We start from the raw sequence: 19,773 nt of genomic DNA on the forward strand, positions 1-19,773 counted from the left end.
GGCACAGATTGCCTCACCCAGCTTTTGTTGTTCTTCTTTTAATACTCACGCTTCATGTCAGCACGTCATCGACTAAGCCACCACCCAGCTCCCTCATTCATTTTTTTTTTTCCAGGAGACAAAACGATTTTTCCACCTGTATGGCTTGGAGTCAGGGAGACATGAAATCAGGTCATCTTTCATTACATGACGGTGTCTTATTTTTGTCTCCTAAAAGAGCTAATATAAAGCGAATTTATTGTCTCCAAGTTTTCTTTACTAGCTGAACTGACATTAAATGGGGCCACCACCCCGTGTAGTAGGGGCAGCATTATAACCTTATTTATTTTACTAGTCAAGACCGGTATATGTTCCCTTTTCATTTAATCTCCTCTAGTAGACTTGCCTGCCACTTGTCCCAGGCCCTCCTCTGTTACACTCCTGTGGTTTTTTTTTTTCACAGTATCTTTTATTTATTCTTTGACAATTTCACACACATTTACAATGTATCTTAATCAGACCCACCCTCCCACTCTCCTGGGCACCCTCCAGGAAGTTCCCCCCACCCCACTTCCCATCCTCCCCCTTCTTTACAAGAACCAGCCACTAAGTGTAACTAGTGCTTCCTTCTAGAAGGTTGTCCTGTTAGATTGCTCTCTTGCCATTAACAATTGCTGCAGTGAATCCATGGCTGCAATGGCCGGGTCAGGCCCAGAAGACAGCGTTTGACAGCGCTCCTCCCCGGCCTCCAGCTCCAACATTCTTTCTACTCCCCTCTTCCATGAAGTTCCCTGAGTCTTAGAGCAGGGTCCGATACAGATGTCCTACTTCGGGCTGAGCATTGAGTAACCACTCATTCTCAACACTTGGATCAGTTATGAGTCTCTGCATTAACTCTCGCGGAGGTTCTCCAGCCACAGTTGAGAGCCGGACTCATCTGTAGGCAGAAGCATCATAAGCAGAAGACAGTTTGATAATTTAGTAGTTCCTCCACAGGGACTAGGACTCCAGAGTCTTGGGCTTCTCGCCCGGTTTACTGGATAGGCATGAATTCCCTCCTGTGACGCGGGCCTCATATCCATGCGGGAGCAGTTGGTTACACCTATAACTTTCACACCACCGTTGCACCAGGGGGCACATCTTTCAGTGTTTGCCCATCCATGACTTTTCTTCCCCAGTAGTGACCCCTGTGTGGGTCACGACCCACAGGTTGAGAACCACTGCTCCAAGCAGCTCCTAAGAAGAGGAACCTGACTAACCTGGCCACGGATCGTTCCACATGGGTAGACACAGGTATGATACGACGTTATAGGCAGGTCAGTAGCCAATAGAATGGTTGTTCTCAAGCCCAGTGCCCTCCGCCAGTCCAATCATCACTGGTCTAGAGTCAGGAGTAGCCGCCTACACATAAAAAATGCTCAGAATGGCTCTGGGTATAAGCCTTCTTAGATTTTGTAATGTAACTGGCGTGCCCCTGCCTGACATGCCCAGGACTGTGCTGAGCACAGGCGTGGCAAGGTCATCAATTTAGACACCTTTCATTTAATTCTCTTAACTTTATAAAAAAAAAAAAAAGTATTGATGTCCTCTCCTTTTAGGTTACAGCATATAGAACCCTGAAATGGGAATACAAGAAAGCAAGTGTGTATGATAAATACTAAGTCAAGTCTTAAAAGCCTGGGCAGTATCAAGATTATAGTAAAATAGCATCAGAAATTCAACTCTGTAGAGAGACCTCAACACTGTAGCAACAGACAAAAAAAAAACAAAAAACAAAAAAAAACAAAAAAAAACAAAAAATAAGACAAAACCCTGATCTTAACAAAGCCATGGCCACCAGCAGCAAACATGGCAGATTTAGTATCAATAGCAACATAACAACATCCTGAGAGCAAGCAACCAAGGAACGCTCAGGATTTTGTCTTCAGGTTTCCGTACAAAGTACCACAGATGGAGTGCTTATAAACAGCTCCTTATTTTTCATAGCTGTAATAACTAGGAAGTCCCAGGTCTAGATGCTAGGAGATACAGCATTTGGCAAGGGTCTACCTGTCACCTGTGTACTGGGTCCACATGTGGCAAAAATGAAGAACTCAGAGTTCCCTAGGCCTTCTAAGGTAACTGTGTCGGAAAACCCCACCCCTGGGCTCACCTTCAAGTAACCTAGCAACAGCAGGCCACGTCATCACCAGGCACCAGCATGCAACACCTTCCCACTGTCACCACGACCGTGTTATTCCCTATGCTCGAGCACTGTACCCCCTTATAAAAAGCAAATGCCTTATCTCCCCTCTTTTCCCTACAACTCTTGCCAGAGGCAGCCTCTGCATCCCCCCAACCCCCCGTAACTCTGTGGTGTTCCTTGGCTTCAATCTGCCAAGGTGCCCTCTGAGGCTGAAATCATTACATTGGTGCTGTGACCTGTTAGGCTCTCCTGGTACATGTGCGCTCCCCTCTCATGGGTCGAAGCCATACACCTGGACCCAATCCTGGTCCACCTGCAACAGCCTCACTTTCTGGTTGACTAATCGCTGGACACCCTACCCAACACAGGTAATTTGTCAGTTCCCCCCCTCGGTCAGCATAAACACTTCTCTGAATCCAAGGAAATGACGTTTGAGTGTCCAGCACCCCCCTGGTATTCTGGGAGGTGGAGGTACCCCCACCCCTGGTCTTTAAGGCTATAGTTGACCCTCTTTGCCAACCCCCACCACTGACCAAATGGGTGAGGCTTCATTTTTTTTTTTTTAGCATGGCTTTTGCCCTCTGGCCTCATTCCAAAGTCCTGGTACCAGGCATCCATCCGTGTCTCCTCGTGCTTTTAGCCTTGGCCCTTGAACTGTGGGTGACGATCCACTGTTGGATTTATGACTGCTTCCTTCAGTCCTCCCTAGGTCCTTGAGCAACCTCAGACATTCAGGCATTGGACCTTCTTCTCTATCTCACCCATGGAAGCTGCATCCTTGACTGTACCATCAATCTCCCCACTTGGGATGCCTTTTGGAGAACCTCAGATACCTACATCTAGCACTCAGCTTAAACTTATCCACCTTTGAGGTCAAATCTGGCCTTAATACCCCTTTTGAACTCTGCACTCCCGCCCCTCCCTCTGGAGCCAGTGCTCAGCAGCCCAGGTTTTGTTGGCCGGGGTTGTGGCAGCACCAGGGGCCTTTTCACCCAGGGACTGACCCTGAGCTCTGCACCCCGACTGGGCTGCCTGAGTCACTGGCACCCCACTTCTCTTCTTCCTCTTGTCTCTTCCCTGCTCTATTTGTCTGCCTGCCTGCCTCTCTCATGTCTCCACCCTGAGATGGCCTTTCCCTCTCCTCATCCCCCAATAAACCTCTTGCACTAAATTTTGTTGGTGTGTTCTCTTCGTGGCATACATTGGCAGGGCCCACCAAAAGGTACCCACTTTGCCCTTTTTACTCACTAGACTTTGTGGTGATATATTGTGTACCCCCAAGAAAACTTATCTGGGGATCAGAGGACAGAGCCAGCCACTAGATTAGACATAGAGTCCAGACAGTGGTGGCACACACCCTTAAACCTATCACTCTGGAGATCTCTGTGAGTTCAAGGCCACACTGGAAACAGAGTCAGGCAGTGGTGGCCCACACCTTTAATCCCAGCACTTGAGATCTCATGCCTTTGCTTAGGAAGCATACATGCCTTTAATTCCAGGAAGTGATGTCTGGGCAGAGAAAGGTATATAAGGCCTGAGGAAACAGGAACTCACTCTTTTGAGACTGAGGATTTCATAGAGGTAAGAACTTGTGACTGGCTTGCTCTGGTCTTTCAGCTTTCACCCCAATATCTGGCTCCGGGTTTGGTTTGGTTTTGTTTTTTATTAAAAAGACCTTTGGCCGGGCGGTGGTGGCGCACGCCTTTAATCCCAGCACTCGGGAGGCAGAGCCAGGCGGATCTCTGTGAGTTCGAGGCCAGCCTGGTCTCCAAAGCGAGTACCAGGAAAGGCGCAAAGCTACACAGAGAAACCCTGTCTCGAAAAACCAAAAAAAAAAAAAAAAAGACCTTTTAAGATTCGTGTTATGAGACTTTCCTGGCATTTGGCATTTGGTCTGGCCATGCTGGGATCCGACCTGCCCACTCCACCCGCAACAGATCCTTTCTCCCTGTTTATTTCTGTCTGCTCTTCCACCCTGCCATGCTGGGGTCCTACTCGCCTGCTCTACCCACCTTGATCCAGCCTCCCTAGCATAAGCCACAGTCCTGGCTACCCATCTCCTTTCTCAATCATCGCCAGATATTAGAAAGAAACTAAAGAGGCCGAGGACAACCCCCAAGCCCCAGTACAGAAATTGGTGAAAATGACTTTTAAGGTTTTAACGCCCAAGAGGAGACAGCTGAGTCTTCCCAGTGGGTTGGACTGCAACAGAAGGTTATGCTCCAAGCTCATGCCGTGGCAGCTGCTCTGAGGCATTCAGCACCCTTCAAAGAGAACAAGGGAAGTCCACAAGACTCCACCCTGCAGGAGTCCAGCCAAAGTCAACTCCACCAGGGGCCTGCTTCAAATGCAGCCAGGAAGGCCATTGGTCCTGATGCTGCCCCAACCCTTGGCTGCCAACAAGGCCATGCCCTGTCTGCTGGCAGCCTGGCCACTGGAAGTCGAAATGTCCCCAGGTGGACTTGACCTCTATGCCACGCCATGGAGGTCCAAACCCACCAGCACAGACATCTGAGACCCTTCCAGCCTTCTAGCTCCTTAGCCTGGCAGAGAACCTACCGCAGCCAGACTCAGAGACTTCCACCCCAGGGTATCACTCCAGGTAGCAGGTAAGTCCATCACCTTCCTGGTGGACATGGGGGCTACCTTTTCTGTCTTTACCTCTCACTCAGGTCCCACAGTTCCCTCACAATTTCTGTCACAGGGTGGATGTCACGCCTAAGACCCTGCCACTTCCCTACATTCTTGCAGGACGATTCTTCTCACACTCTTTTCTAATCATAACCATTTGTCCAGTACCTTTACTCAGCCGCTTTGGGGCCACCCTCTCCTTGGCCCCCACACTCTCTTCTGACTCCCATCTTCTTCTCTCAATTGCCTCACAGGTCCCTTCAACCTTCCTCCCTGTCCCTTCCTCCTCTGATAGCCCCTACCACTCTGCCCAGAGGCTGTGGAGGCCTTCTGCTCACCCCAGCCTGGTCTCCAAGACCAACCCCTCACAGAGCTCCCCCAACTCACCCTCTTTGTTGATGGAAGCTCTTCTAGGCAGATCAGGAAACCACCAGGAGGCTTATGCAGTGGTCACTTCTACTAAAATGGTTGAAGCAACCCATAAGCCAGTGGAGATCTCTTCACAAAAGGCTGAATTAATTGCCTTGATTCCAAATAGCTAAGGATATATAGGCTAACATCTACACTGACTCTAAATATGCCTTTTTAATGGCCCATCCCCATTCTGTCCTTTGGAAGGAAAGGGGCCTCCTCACTACCAAGGGCACTCCCATTGTCAACAGACTCCTTATAGCCAAGCTCTTGTAGGCCCTACATCTCCCTGAAGAGGTAATCATCATCCACTCCTGGGGACATCAGCCCTCCAAAGACCCAGTGGCCTTAGGCAATGCCAAGGCTCACTCAGTAGCCCAAGGATGGGCCTCCAGGTCCACTGGATCTACATGACATATTTTGTTTTTGACATCCTCCTATCAGCTCTGTTACCAACCGGAAAAGAGGGACAAACTCCTGAATAAAGGGGCCGCACGGACAAAAGATGGATGGTGCTACTTATATAACTGCCTCATCCTCCCCCAGGACCAGGCACGCTCCATCATTTCAGACATCCACCAAACCTTACATAAAGACCCCAAGGCTTTGTTCCACTTCTTAGAGCCCCTCTTTGATCCCACCCATCTTCGAGCTCGTATTTTACAGATTCACTCCTCCTGCCAGGCGTGTGCTGAGGCCAACCTGCAGGGGTCCCTTCAGATACGCCAACTCTTGCACCGGCTCCAAGGACATTAACTGGGCAAGGACTGGCAGGTTGACTTTACCCACATGCCCACTCATAAAAAGCTCCGCTGTCTCCTCTTGTTGACAACTTTACAGGATGGATAGAGGCATTTTCCACCTCCAGGGAAACAGCAGATGTGGTGGCTCAGGTACTCCTGGAACACATCATCTGCTTGCCACAGACCATCCAAATGGACAGTAGGCCAGCCTTCACTTCCAGGGTCATGGAGCTAATGTTGGAAGCTCTCAACATCTCCTGGAAACTCCACATGCCCCACCACCCACAATCCTTGGGAAAGGTTGAGAGAGCCAACAGACTCAAACAACGACTCACCAAGCTCTCTATTGAACTCAGGTTGTCATGGTTCTCCCTCCTCCCCATTGCCCTTACCCACCTCCAGGCAGGCCACTCCATGATCTCCTACAGGCCTGAGCCCTTTTGAGCTCCTTTACAGGAGACTGTTCCTCCTGAACCACCACTACCTCACAACCCAGACCTCTCCACTGGCTGGGTACCTACCCTACCTTTCCCTCCTATGGTTCCTTCTCCATTCACATGCTGACAGTTATCTCCCTGCCCTCATGCCAACAGACCCAACTGCTCCTGAGCCCACCCTACTCTCCCCTGGGGACTGGGGGCTCCTCAAGCAGTTATCTCCTAAGTCTCTAGAGCTCCAGTGGACAGGACCTTACACTGTGATCCTCAGCACCCCTTCAGCTGCCAAGCTCCTGGGATATCAGTGCTGGTACCACTTCTCCAGGATCAAGGGGGCACCTACCCAGGATGAATGGTCTGTCCAGCAACTGGGACCCTCACCCTCCGGTTTTCCAGAATGTCCCAGTGAGGAGCTGTGATAGTCAAGCCTATCCACTCATTCACATTTGTCTCCTCAGCTATATTTTTTTCCTTCAAAATGCTCATGCCTTTTAACCCAAAGCCATAGTCTTTGCTATGACACCAAGGCATAAATCTATTCCAGCTGTTTTACAGATACCAGCATGTTCCTGGGAAAAAGAGTGCTGCTACTGTATCAACAAATCTGGCCTTGTGGAAACTAATATTGAGTCGCTCCAGAAACTGTCTGAAGAACTTCACCAATACAACCAGGGCACACCTCTGTCCCATCCTTTCTGGTAATCTTCACTCTTCCCATGGTTAGCCCCGCTCATAGGACTGGTGGTAATAATCCATTTTTCCCCCCAGTGGAGAACCGCTTCCTCCTGGAACAGATTGTGAACTGAATGCTTCTTCACCCATAACTCCCACTGAGCATGAGCCCACTGACTCCCGATTCCCCCTCCCCACTTCGTCCCATGCCAACAGGAAGGAGCCAGATTTGACTCAGCACCTGTATACCCCAAAAGGTCGGGATGTTCAGCTGAAACCTCCAGCTCACTCTTGCTTGATCTAGAAAGCCCCATCCCTCTCGCTCCAAATCCCACCCTCTCAGAGAACCTCCAACAAAGAAAAGATGCCGAAAAGCCCAGGTCCACATTCTTGGCAATTGTGGCAGCTCCTCCCCTGAAGCTGCTAGTAGCTCAAGACCCCACCTAGAGCAGTCTGCTTTGGGGGCTGGAAAGATGGCTCAGAGGTTAAGAGCACTGGCTGCCCTCCCAGAGGTCCTGAGTTCAATTCCCAGTAACCACATGGTGGTTCACAACCATCTGTAATTCGATCTGTAATGCCTTCTTCCGGCATGTAGGCAGAACACTATATATATAATTAATAAATGTTTTTTTTTTTTTTTAAAGTCAGCTTTTGACCATACTTGGGCACAAACCCAGCTTGTGGAAGACACATCATCACCCCTCACCCCTCACCTACAGGGTATATAAGATCCCTGCTGAATTCAGGTGCATGACTTCTCTGGCCCCAATCTCTGGGACTGGAGGACTCACCTGGGAGTTGCTTTGCTCAAATAAACCTGTTCTTTCGCTTTTCCAGTTCGGCTTGAGCTGGCTTACTGCATCGGAGGAGAAACCTATTATCATGTTACGGAAAAACTATTAGGGTTTTCTAGCCAAAGTGGGAGCCTCTATTTCCTTTGCCCCCCCCCCATTTGCCTGACCTCCAAGCTCACCAGCAGCCCCTCTCCTCCCTCTTCTAGCCACCCAACCTACTGATTCCAACACATCTTTTTCTTTGCCAGCCTCCCAGGTGGACCCCCCCAAGTCTGGGATGTCCAAGACCCCTCTGTTGTCAAACACCATTCCCCTGTCATCATCCAATTACAGGACCCTATCCAGTACATCCCCTAAGCCCAGTACTCATTCTCCCTCCAGAGCTTCAGGGGACTTAAGCCTATCATCTCTGACCTCCTAAGAAGAAAAAACTACTTCACCCCCCACCTTCCTCCTTTAGCATCCCAACACTCACAGTTAAAACGCCCAGCGGGACCCACCACCTGGTCCAAGAGCTCCAGCTCCTCAATTCTGCCCTGTCATGGCTAACCTTTACACACTCCTGTCCACTCTTCCCTCAGGGACCTCCTGTCATCACAGGGCACGCAGGAGGCCCTGGCTGTCCAGGGCCAAGGAGTCCCGCAGGTGACGGAAACATGCCTGGCAGATGCGGCAGCTGGCTGCCAGGGTGGACAGTGCACAGTCACTCCCACCCTGGGCACTGCATCCCTGTGGGGAGAGTTTATCAGAAAAATAGAGAGAAAGACGGGGGAAGAAGGAGAGAGGAAGAGAGAAGGGGGAAAGCTGGGTTATGCGCACCTCATGGTGGGGAAGGGAGGGAGGGTGGAAGAGAGGGTAAAGGAGGAGGAGTTTTCTTCTTAAAGGGGACGTAGGATGGCGTCAGGAGGACACCAGGCGGGTCCCCAAGGGGCGGGTCAGAAAATGCCTCCTATTTCTCAATCCTGGACCTCAAGAATGCCTTCTTCTCTATCCCCCTCCACACCCAGTCACAAAACCTTTTTGCTTTCACCTGGACTGACCCTGACACCCACCTCTCTACCTCACTCACCTGGACTGTCCTACCCCAGGGCTTCCAGGACAACCCACACCTGTTTGGTAGGTCCTGGCCTCCAATCTACTCTCTTTGTCTCTCCCCAAATCTACACTCATAGAGTGTGGAGATGACCTGCTCTGCAGTCCATCCCTACAAGTTAGCAAACGGACACCTCCGCTCTTCTAAATTTCTTGTCCAGGCAGGGCTGTAGAGCCTCACCATCTAAGGTCCAACTGTCTACCCCTCGGGTTACCTACTTGGGACTAACCATGACCCCAACCCACAAAGCCATTACCTTGGATAGAAAATATCTAATCCATCTCCCCCAGTCCCTCTGTCAAAGAGGACATTTTTGTCCTTCCTAGGACTAGCTGGCTTCTTATGTTCCCAGATCCTCTCCTTCTCCCTCCTTGTCTGCCCACTTTATGAAGCAACCCTTGGCTCCTATGAACACCTTCTCATACCCATCACCAAGCTCTTTCAGAAGCTCCAACAGGCTCTCCTCCAGGCCCTGGCACTCCACCTCCCAGACCTGACCCATCTCTTCTCCCTCTGTGTAACAGAAAAGGAAACATGCCTTTGGGGTCCTAGGCCAGCAACTGGGACCTTCTTTGGTACCTGTGGCATACGTGTCAAAAAAAGTTGGACCTTGACACCCAGGGATGGGCGCTCTGCACATGTGCTTTAGCGGCTGCCCAGCTCCTCATTCATGAGTCTGAAAAACTAACTTTGGGGTCACCTACCGCTATCTTCCTCCCCAACAACCCTCCCACCTCTTAATGTATCCAGGCATACAAACTCCACCTCCCTCTCCAGTTCTTCCTCTCCAGACGGCACTGGTAGAAATGCCAAGACTCCCTACTTTCTTCATACCACCCTCTTTGGCATGGCAAACTACTTTAAGGTGTACAGGACACATCTTGTAGGGGCGTTAATCTCTTAGATGGCAAAACTTTAAGCCTTGACACGCCTCTTCGGCCCCAGTGCCTTCCAGTCTGCAACACCTCAGTTCTTTGTGGTACTCAAGTCTCTCATTGCCCACTGGCTAGTTGGTCAGGGGTTTGCACACTAGCATGTCTCTTCCCCAAGTTGGGGGCGATATATGGAGAAGAGCCCCTATTGATTCCTGCCGTGGACTCAATAGCCACAATCAAAGGGCGATTCCACTCTTGCCCCTTGTGGCTGTTGTGGGAAGAACTGAGGTGTGTCTCACCTGGACAGCAGGACTGACCACCCCCTGACTTTGTCACCTGGACAGCAGGACTGGCCACCCCCCCGACTCTGACTGTCACCTGGACAGCAGGACTGACCACCCCCCTGACTTGTCTGTCACCTGGACAGCAGGACTGACCACCTCCCTGATTTTGTCTCATCAATTTTCTTCCCAGTTCATCAAGGACCTCTTGCAGTGGCCCAAACCATGCTCACCCTTCAAGGACCAACTGACCCCTTCGCTGTGGTGGTATTCTAAAACCTACGGGGACTAGATCTTCTTACAGCTGAAAAAGGAGGCCTTTGTCTCTTCCTCCATGAGGAAGGCTGCCTCTATGTCAACTAATTGGGTATAGTAAAAAACAAAATCCAACAACTTCAAACAGACCTCCAAAACGTTATGAGCAACTCAATTCCTCCAGCCCCTGGGCCTTTGAGAATCCCAAATGGAAGCAGATACTTCCCTTCCTGACTCCTCTCCTTCTAATTTTCCAGCTTTTACTAATCATACCCTACTTTCTCAATTTCTTCTCTATGTTTCTCCAATGCCAAATTCAAAAAAAAAAAATCTCTAATCAAACAACTAATCAGTTATTGTCACAGGACGACCAACCCCGAGCCACAGAGCTGGAGACCCATGACCTCTGAATATGCCCTAATGGTGAGGCTCTACAGTGCCCTGAAGATGTCGGTGCCTGCTGTGGGATATCTTTCTGTACGCTGTGAATACGTGTTGCTCCGATTGGTTGATAAATAAAATGCTGATTGGTCAGTAGCCAGACAGGAAGTATAGGCAGGGCAAGCAGACGAGGAGAATTCTGAGAAGAGGAAGGGCTGAGTCAGCTAGACACAGAGGAAGCAAGATGACAAGCCAGAACTGAGAGAAGGTACCAAGCCACATGGCTAAACATAGATAAGAATTATGGGTTAATTTAAACGTAAGAGCTAGTTAGTAATAAGCATGAGCTAATGGCCAAGCAGTTATAATTAATATAAGCTTCTGAGTTTATATTATTATTGATTATATGATTATTGTATCAGCGGGCCATGGGACTGAGGTGCCTTGGTGGAATTGGAGAAACCTTCCAACTACGTTTGGCTGCCCAACGTGTTGGCTCTACTTCCCATCTAAAACTTGAGAGAACTAGCCGGGCGGTGGTGGCTCACGCCTTTAATCCCAGCACTCGGGAGGCAGAGCCAGGTGGATCTCTGTAAGTTCGAGGCCAGCCTGGACTACCAAGTGAGTTCCAGGAAAGGCGCAAAGCTACACAGAGAAACCCTGTCTCGAAAAACCAAAAAAAAAAAAAAAAAAAAAAAAAAAAACCTTGAGAGAACTTAAAAAGAATTTCTAAAACTGAGCTAAGAGCAGCTTTCTACTTCATGTCTCATGTGAGCTGAGATATAGAGATGCCAAGGTGCAGAGACACCGTGGCATGCTGACTTGAGCTACAGTATGGCAGAATCCTGCCACGGTACACAGAGGTGTCTCCAAGCCATGCAGTGTACTGCATGGTGGATTTAGCTTTTACTCATGCAAAAAGGGTTTATGGGCCAGCTGCATGCTCCCTGATGGCAGCATGGAACCCAGAGTTGGCAGGGTAAGCATGACTCTCCTGGGTACCCCCGCCATGTTGAAGAGCTGAGGTGGGCGGAGTCAGCAGCCAAGGCTGCCGCTTCAGTCCTAAAAACGCAGTTTAGGAGCTTAAAATCTCTCCTGGTCACAGAAGGATTATAGATTCACAATAAGACAGATTCAGATGGAATAAACCTCTAAACAGTTTACGGTGTGCGTAAAAACGTACATAGGCTTGGAAGAGAGAGGAAAATTAATATAGACAGTTATATAAAGAAATAAATAGTTTTAAAAAATAAAGTCTTTAAAGAGACAGTAAAAGTAATATGAAAAATAAGCCACATAAGATGGAAATTACACAGAGAATCTGGATTATATTGTCTTTGGTATTTTTAACTGCAGAAAGACATTTGACTGCAAAGGTTGCTGAATTAAACATATATATATATATATATATATATATATATATATATATATATATATTTTAAAGCTATCTTGACTTCAGAATTTGTATCTAAGGATATGTGCTGCTTTGGGAAAGATGTTCTGCTTTTGTTTCCACAGAGGAAGAGAGCCTGTGGATTGCATCCAGGCTAATATGATTTGATCAGTGAAGACCCCCTGAGAGGTCTCCAGATGTTCCAACATCCATCCCTATCAGCAGGAAGTAGTATGAGAAGCTATGCCCAAATTCCCAAAATATTGTTTATAAATATTTTTTTAAAGCAGATTATTATTAATGCAATCTCTTTCTAAAGAAGAAAAGGGATGATTTTATAGATATCATCTTTGCAAGACAAAATGGTTCTTCAGGTTCCTGCTTCAAAGAGGAGACTACCAAATATTCTACAGGACACAGGGAGAAGTGACCAAAAAACTCTAGGCCTATTGGCTGAAGATGGATGCCCCATTATCACAGAGGAACTTTGGATGACTGTTCAGGCAGGTAGCTATCTCTGTCATTTTCAGAATTTTGGAAGTTGCTTATAATGCATTTCCTGTGTACTTAGGTAATATTAAATCCTTCTTGGGTCTTTAATGTAGTTGAAGACTAAATAGTTATAATTTTCCTTGGTTATGATAAAAGATAAATTAGATATGAAACTTTAGACTCATAAATACAGGATAGATAGAATATTTTCTTTAATTTTGCCAAATACAAATGGACTAGATATTGTAATTCCAGCTTGATAACTGTTCTATTATATGTAATCTTATTATGTTAAAGTTAAAACCTTCCTTTTTTATTAGATAGAAAAGGGGAAGTGTTGTGGGATGTCTTTCTGTATGCTGTGAATGTGTGTTGCTCTGATTGGTTGATAAATAAAGCTACTTTGGTCTATGGCAAGGCAGCTTAGAGGCAGACGGAAATCCAAGCAGATAGACAGGAAGAGAAAGGAGAGGCAGAGACACCAGCTTGCTGCCCAGGGAACAACATGCCAACAGACCGGTAAGCCACGAACACATAGCAAAACAGATGAATAGAAATGGGTTAATTTAAGTTATAAGAGTTAGCTAGCAAGAAGCCTGCCATAGCCCATGCAATTGGTAATTAATATGAGCCTCTGTGTGTTTATTTGGGTCTGAACGGCTGCAGGACCAGGCAGGACACAGAAAAACTCCCGACTACAGATGTCCCCAGACAACAGGAAGCAGTCTAAAGAACATAGTGCCCTCATCCCCACCTCATCAGTCATGCCTGAACATTTCCTCACCTTTTACAATAAATAAGAGGGAGGAATGTTGGAAAAACCCACCCCCTAAGCTCACCTTCAGTAACCCAGCAACAACAGGACTTGTTATCACCAGCTGCCAAGATATGACAGCTAGTATCAAGACATCTTCTACCGGTGCCACCTGAGAGGAAGAACCTGAGAGGGGTTAGAGTTTGTATGCCTGGAGGTGGGAGGGTTGTGGGGGAAGAAGATAGCGGTAGGTGACCCCAAAGTTAGTTTTTCGGATTTGTGAATGAGGAGCTGGGCAGCCGCTAAAGCGCATACTCAGGGCGCCCATCCCTGGGTGGTAAGGTCTAATTTTTTTTGACAAGACACATTCCCACTGTCACCATGAGTTGTGTATCCTCCCCATGTGCAAGTGCTATATCCCCTTATAAAAAAACAAGTGCCTTCTCTCCCCACCCTCTTTTCCCTTCCACTCTTGCTCAGAGGCAGAATACTCTGCATTCCCCCCTCCTCCTCCAATAAACCTCTTGAGTGAGATCTGTCCCACTGTGTGACTTCTGAGGCTTAAATATTTTGAGGTGGCAGATTACTTCATTACATAATAATCTTCACAAAATATAGATTGTTCAACTTCCTGTGTGGCAGTGTGATTTCTCTCTCTCTCTCTCTCTCTCTCTCTCTCTCACACACACACACACACACACACACACACACACACACACACACATGCACACTCACGCGCACGTGCAGTGCACACGCACATGGTCATGCACCATGCACCATTCACCATTGGCTCAGCAAGTCCTTACCTCACCAGGGCTGAGCAGACGTCAGTTCCATACCCTTAAAACTCCAGAAGTATGAGCTAAGTGAAAAAATTTTTCTTTATAAAATTACCCAGCTTTGAGTATTTTATTCTAGCAAAACAAAATGGACTAACACGAGTAGAAGCTGATGGTACCCTAAGGAGAACACAGTGACCCAAAAGCTGTCTCTGAAATTCTCTCTTAAGCTTTCTGAAAAGATGAACCAAGGAGATTCAGTTATAGTGAGGATTTTGTACAGAAACTATTTGCATTTGAGAGGGCTGCTGGGACTTCTAAGATCTTCTGCAGCAAAGGGTAGTCTGCCCAGACTCCCCGCTGGTCCATGTCCATGGAGCAGGTAGAGTTAGGTCAGTTCTCTTCTGTCTATCCTGGGCAAAAATTACATCGCCCCAAGTTCTTTTTTAGTGTTCATGCTTTTCTGTCGTGAAAAGGGAAGGCTAGGGATATCACTCAGTTGGTAGAATGCTTGCCTAGCTTGCACAAAACCCTGGGTTTGATCCCCAGGACTACATAAACCGTGCTCAGGACTTGAATGTATGCATCATTCAAATTAACATAAGAACATTTAGCAGAGAAGAGAATAAATGAAACCTACAGTCCCCGGATGATTATTAACCTTCACAATGATGGATTTCCTTCCAGTCTCTCTCCACATAGATAGTGTTGGTAACTGACAAGTTGTGTTCCTTTTCTCCATTCCCTTGCAGGCTTTGTTGTTGTTTGTTTGTTTGTTTCAGTGAAGATTTTGTCCCAGGTGTCTCTCTCTGGGGGTTATGCAAGCTTCCTAAACATTCTTAATCTAAGACCCGCTCCTCCTCTCTGCCACCCCAGCCTTCCCAAGCTGGTTCTTCCCCAAGTCAGGGTTTCCCCTGTCCTTGGTCAGAAGAGGCAAAGTCGGGCAAAACCAGTTCATCAGAAAACGGCCAAGTCGGATACAAAAATTTGTCATCTCCCCCACCCCCCCCACCCCTAATGCATTTCATTACCTTTCAATGATCCGTTTGGAATTATTCACCTCGCTGCCCTTAATTATCCACTTCAGTGCCTTCGTCATTAGCATGGAGGGCGGAACCCAGGCCGGCCTGTATTCTCTTCAGGGCCCCAGTCACTTCTGATTAGTGAATTGTTTAGAGAAGGTCCTGAGTGCTAGCAAGCCACTGCCAGTTAGTGTCCTCTCCCCAAGAAGCGCTCTTTTGTCTCCTGTCTCTGGGTCAGAGTAGAGGCCAGGGGTTAGTGGGGTGGGGGTGGGGGTGGGACCGCGAGGGCCAGCCAGCCTAATGGTTGCCGCTGCCTTCTCCCTTCTAGCCTCTCCCTGCCTCCCTCCCTGTCCTTCTCTGTCTTCTCCTCTCACCCCCTTTCTCCAGTTTCCCATTCAGCAACAGTGAACAAAGTAAAATAATATAAAAATAAAACCAGGAAAATAAAAAAAAAAAAAAAGAGGCTCCGAAAACTGACCATAGCAACCTCCAGTTCTGTCTCTCCTGTCTTCCTCCACCTCCCAGGCCCTCCAGCTACTCAGAACGGGGTCCCTCACAAAAGACCCCAATTTGACCCCTGACCAGCTAAAGCCGATTCACGGCTGGGATTTGAATCTGTTTAAGCTAAGCCCGGGGCGCAAACCAACCACATTCCGTTTACCGGGGCCATTCCTTTTCCTCTTTTTTCCGTGTTTTGCTGTTGTGGATGGTGATGACTTTTGTTTCTTTCTTTGTAAACTGGAGCCAAGCCAGTTCGTACCTCAGCTGCATACGTAGGAATTCAGAAGGCATAAACACAACCTGCAAAGGAAGAGGACCCTAACCACTCCGCTGCTCTCCATCCCGACCTGGCACTGCGCTATATTTAGAAAGGACGCACCTTGGTGTACTCTCTACCACTTGAAAGGAATTCCTGACAGACCGTTTTATTTTCTTAAATATTATCCTGTAAACAGTGTTGCTTTTTAAAGTAATCCATTGCTCAAAAATATGTCCGTAAAGGATCTGTCCCAGTGCCGGGGCTTCTAACTCACCCAAGAGGGACACATGGAGGTTTGTGTGTTCCCAAAGCAAACAGAGGTTCCTTGTCTGAAAGAAGCCAGCCAGGAAGTGCCTGCTGCTCTCCAGTAACCGTGGACACTCCTGCAGAAGCCGGGCTGTCTAGAGGATGACAGGATGGAGCAGTGTGCAGGGAACCACCACCCTCACCAGTAAGGACTATAGGTCATCTCTAGCTGTAGCCCCTGGGGGAGGGGAGGCCCCTGAAACTTCGGCAAAATTGTTTTAGGAGATTGAAAGACACACTGGTTTGTGTGGTAAAATACTTGAGCTCTGGGGAAAACGCTCCGTATCACTCCGGATTTCCAGGAACCATGGGAAAATTGCTCTGTGGTCTTTAGTAGAACAACTGCCGCAAGCCCCACTGGAAAACAGGAAAATAGATTTTTTTTTTCCCCTAATAGTCTCATGTATATATTTACATGGTTTGTTTTGTTTTGTTTTGTTTTGTTTTTTAAGATTTATTTATTTATTATGTATACCGCATGTATGACTGCAGGCCAGAAGAGGGCACCAGATCTCATTACAGATGGTTGTGAGCCACCATGTGGTTGCTGGGAATTGAACTCAGGACCTCTGGAAGAGCACCCAGTGTTCTTAACCTCTGAGCCATCTCTCCAGCCCTACATGTTTTTTTATTTGCTTCTTAAAGCAAATATTTACTGTGTCCCAACTATGTTCTAGGCATTGTGTTAAGTTAGCAGAGTAAACATAGATGCTTCTCTCTCTCTCTCTCTCTCTCTCTCTCTCTCTCTCTCTCTCTCTCTCTCACACACACACACACACACACACACACACACACACACACACACACACACACATCTTTTTTCTTGACCACCTCTACCAGGAATTTCTGGGAATTTCAAAATCCCAGAAAACAGTACATTTAATAAACTGGAAGAATAATATAAAGGTGCTGTGGGCGTTGAAAGAAAACGCTCCCCTAGGCTCGTAGGGAGCGGCCCTATTAGGAGGGGCGGCTTTGTTGGAGTAGGTGTGGCCTTGTTGGAGGAAGTGTGTCACTGGGGGCGGGCTTTGAGTTTCAGGTGCCCAAGCCAAGCCCAGTGTCATTCTCTCCCTGCTGTCTGCTGATCCAGATGTAGAACTCTCGGCTACCTCTCCAGCACCGTGTCTGCCTAAAAAGTACAGTTTTCCCATTTGTGATTCCAGCAATAACTGCTTACAAAATAGTTTAACCTCAGAGACAGCTATGGAATTGTTTCATCGTTGAAACGTACTTCCTCCTTGACAGGGAGTGATGAGTATGGCTCTCTACCAGTCATCTGACTATGCTCAGCCCAAGAGAGTTTAAGGTCACTTTAACAGTCCATGTTTCCTCCCAAGCCTGCCCCCCACCCCCACCCGCACTGGGACTCTGAGGCACCTGGGCACCTGAACACATTCTTCCAGTGTGATTATCTGTGACCTTTGCTGGTTTAGCAAGGAACATGGCATAGGAACAGATCTGTCATTGAGGGAGAACTCGTGTGATTATTTGGTCCGCCAGGATGTTGGACTTACCTCAGCCTAGATATCCTGACTGGGTGCTGTCTCCATGGCTTTGTAGGGGGTGTCTAGAGACTGTCAGGGACTCCCTTCAGAGATCCTCAAATGCAGATCCTTCTGGAACCTTGCAGCCCTGAAGCAGCAATGAATCGTTTTGATCTCTTGGTCATTGTGTTCAAGGCCTTTTAAGGTGTCCTTTTGCACTGTGGGACCCTGCTCCACCAACCAAAATATGTCTGTAGACATGTTTTTTGTTTGTTTGTTTTGTTTTGTTTTTTTCCCCAAGGCAGGGTTTCTCTCATAGCCCTGGCTATCCTGGAACTCCCTCTGTAGATCAGGCTGGTCTCAAACTCAGAGATCTTCCTGCCTCTGGCTCTCTAGTGCTGGGATTAAAGGCATGCACCATCCCCACCTGGTGCTTTCATTTTTTTTAAAATATAGTTTAATAAGAAACACTTCTTTAAATAAATAAAATGTCACTCAAGTAAAGTCCCCTTCTAATAAGCAGAACTTGGAGTCTTCAATAAGTGCACTGTGAAGTTACATTGAACTTTACCGACCCCTCTCAGCCCTCAAGCGTGTCACGTGGGTCTAATCATAAGCAGGGACAGTAAATAAAGTATACCAGGGGGCTGTAAAGATCTAGAATGTTGAAAGAATTTGATACGTTCTTTGTGATTGGTTCACTGGCTGATTATGTGAACAACGCCACCTTCCTTGGTAAGTCCACGGCCTTCAGTCCCAGAGCCGTGCTCTTAGCTCAGACACCCACCGCCCCTCTCTCTTGGGCTAGTGCTGTCTTGCCAAGATGGGGTTTTGGTTATTTGGTTTGCTGCTGAACAAGGCAGTGAGCAGCTAAAGACACCTACAGAAAAATCTTTTGTGTTTTTTTAAAGCGACGGTAACAAAACAGTCTCCAGGACCAAGTACACCTTCAACAAAACAGTCTGTTTACACTTGAAAAAAAAAAAAAAAAACAACAACCAAACAAGCAGGGTCTAAGCTTACGTCCCCCAGCCCAGAATCAGGGCAGTTTACAGCGGCGGGTACTCAGAAGGACCCCAAAAGTCCTCATGCCGAGTAAGGGGCCTCTGTTTCCGCACACCCCTTCCTGTAGGAACAGCATCCTCTCTAACCCCGAGAGATAACCTTGTGGGGTTCCTTCTGAGTCATACTGGGGGCGGGGTGTGTATGCCCCAGTTCTGACCTTGTGGTGGCCAGAGGAGAAATGACTGGTTTCTTCACACACAAGTCCTGGGGAGTCTGGAAGAAGTCCGTAGAACCATAGCAGGTCACTGCAGCCTTGAATGCCTCAACTGCCAGTGGCTCCTAAGGACTCCCTTCCCCTTCCTCAGCATGACTTGAACTCTGACCTCTGGTAGACCTTGACCCCACAGACTCAGAATCCCAAAGCACCAGAACCCAATTTATAATAAAAGTGACCCGAGTACATGTATTCATTACAGTTTTTGACATTGTGCCCAGCGTGGTGATGCAGAAGGCAGAGACAAGCAGATCTCTGTGAGTCTGTGACTTTGAGGCCAGCCTGATCTACCAAGTTCCAGGACAGCCAGGCTGTTACACAGAGAGACTCTGTCAAAAAAAAAAAAAAAAAAAAAAAAAAAGGCATTACTGTAGCTAAAGTTTTCCTGCCTGGCCCACAGTCAGGACAAATCTCTCTCACCTGCCAGTCCCACAGCCACTCAGACCTGACCAAATAAATATAGAGACTTATATTGGTTACAAACTGTATGGCCGTGGCAGGCTTCTTGCTAACTATTCTTACAGCTTAAATTAATCCATTTCCATAAATCTATTCCTTGCCACATGGCTCATGGCTTACCGGCATCTTCACATGCTGTTTCTCATCATGGCGGCTGGCAGTGTCTCTCTGCCTCAGCCTTCCACTTCCCAGCTCTATTCTCCTCCTTGTCCTGCCTATACTTCCTGCCTGGCCATGGGCCAATCAGTGATTTATTTATTGACCAATCAGCAACACATTTGACATACAGACCATCCCACAGCACTTCC

At 47.7% G+C, this 19,773-nt stretch overlaps 2 long non-coding RNA genes across 3 annotated transcripts; both read right to left on the bottom strand.

Moving 5' to 3' along the window:
* Positions 1–578: 578 nt before the first annotated feature.
* LOC128108452 (uncharacterized) lies at positions 579–15,096 on the bottom strand. 2 transcript variants are annotated; one of them, XR_008217472.1, is made up of 3 exons: positions 13,462–15,096; positions 7,850–8,581; positions 579–916 (listed from the first exon to the last, which is right to left on the bottom strand). It is a non-coding gene; the product is annotated as an uncharacterized LOC128108452 (long non-coding RNA). The 2 variants fall into 2 exon arrangements; XR_008217473.1 differs by lacking the exon at positions 13,462–15,096 and having other exon boundaries at positions 7,850–7,932; positions 8,403–11,406.
* A 94-nt stretch (positions 15,097–15,190) lies between these two features.
* LOC128108887 (uncharacterized) lies at positions 15,191–19,361 on the bottom strand. The gene is made up of 3 exons (XR_008217615.1): positions 17,758–19,361; positions 15,839–15,978; positions 15,191–15,406 (listed from the first exon to the last, which is right to left on the bottom strand). It is a non-coding gene; the product is annotated as an uncharacterized LOC128108887 (long non-coding RNA).
* Positions 19,362–19,773: the final 412 nt, after the last annotated feature.

This window comes from Peromyscus californicus, unplaced genomic scaffold (genome assembly GCF_007827085.1).
Source record: "Peromyscus californicus insignis strain IS unplaced genomic scaffold, ASM782708v3 Scaffold_13__1_contigs__length_99412109, whole genome shotgun sequence".
Taxonomy (NCBI): Eukaryota; Metazoa; Chordata; class Mammalia; order Rodentia; family Cricetidae; genus Peromyscus; species Peromyscus californicus.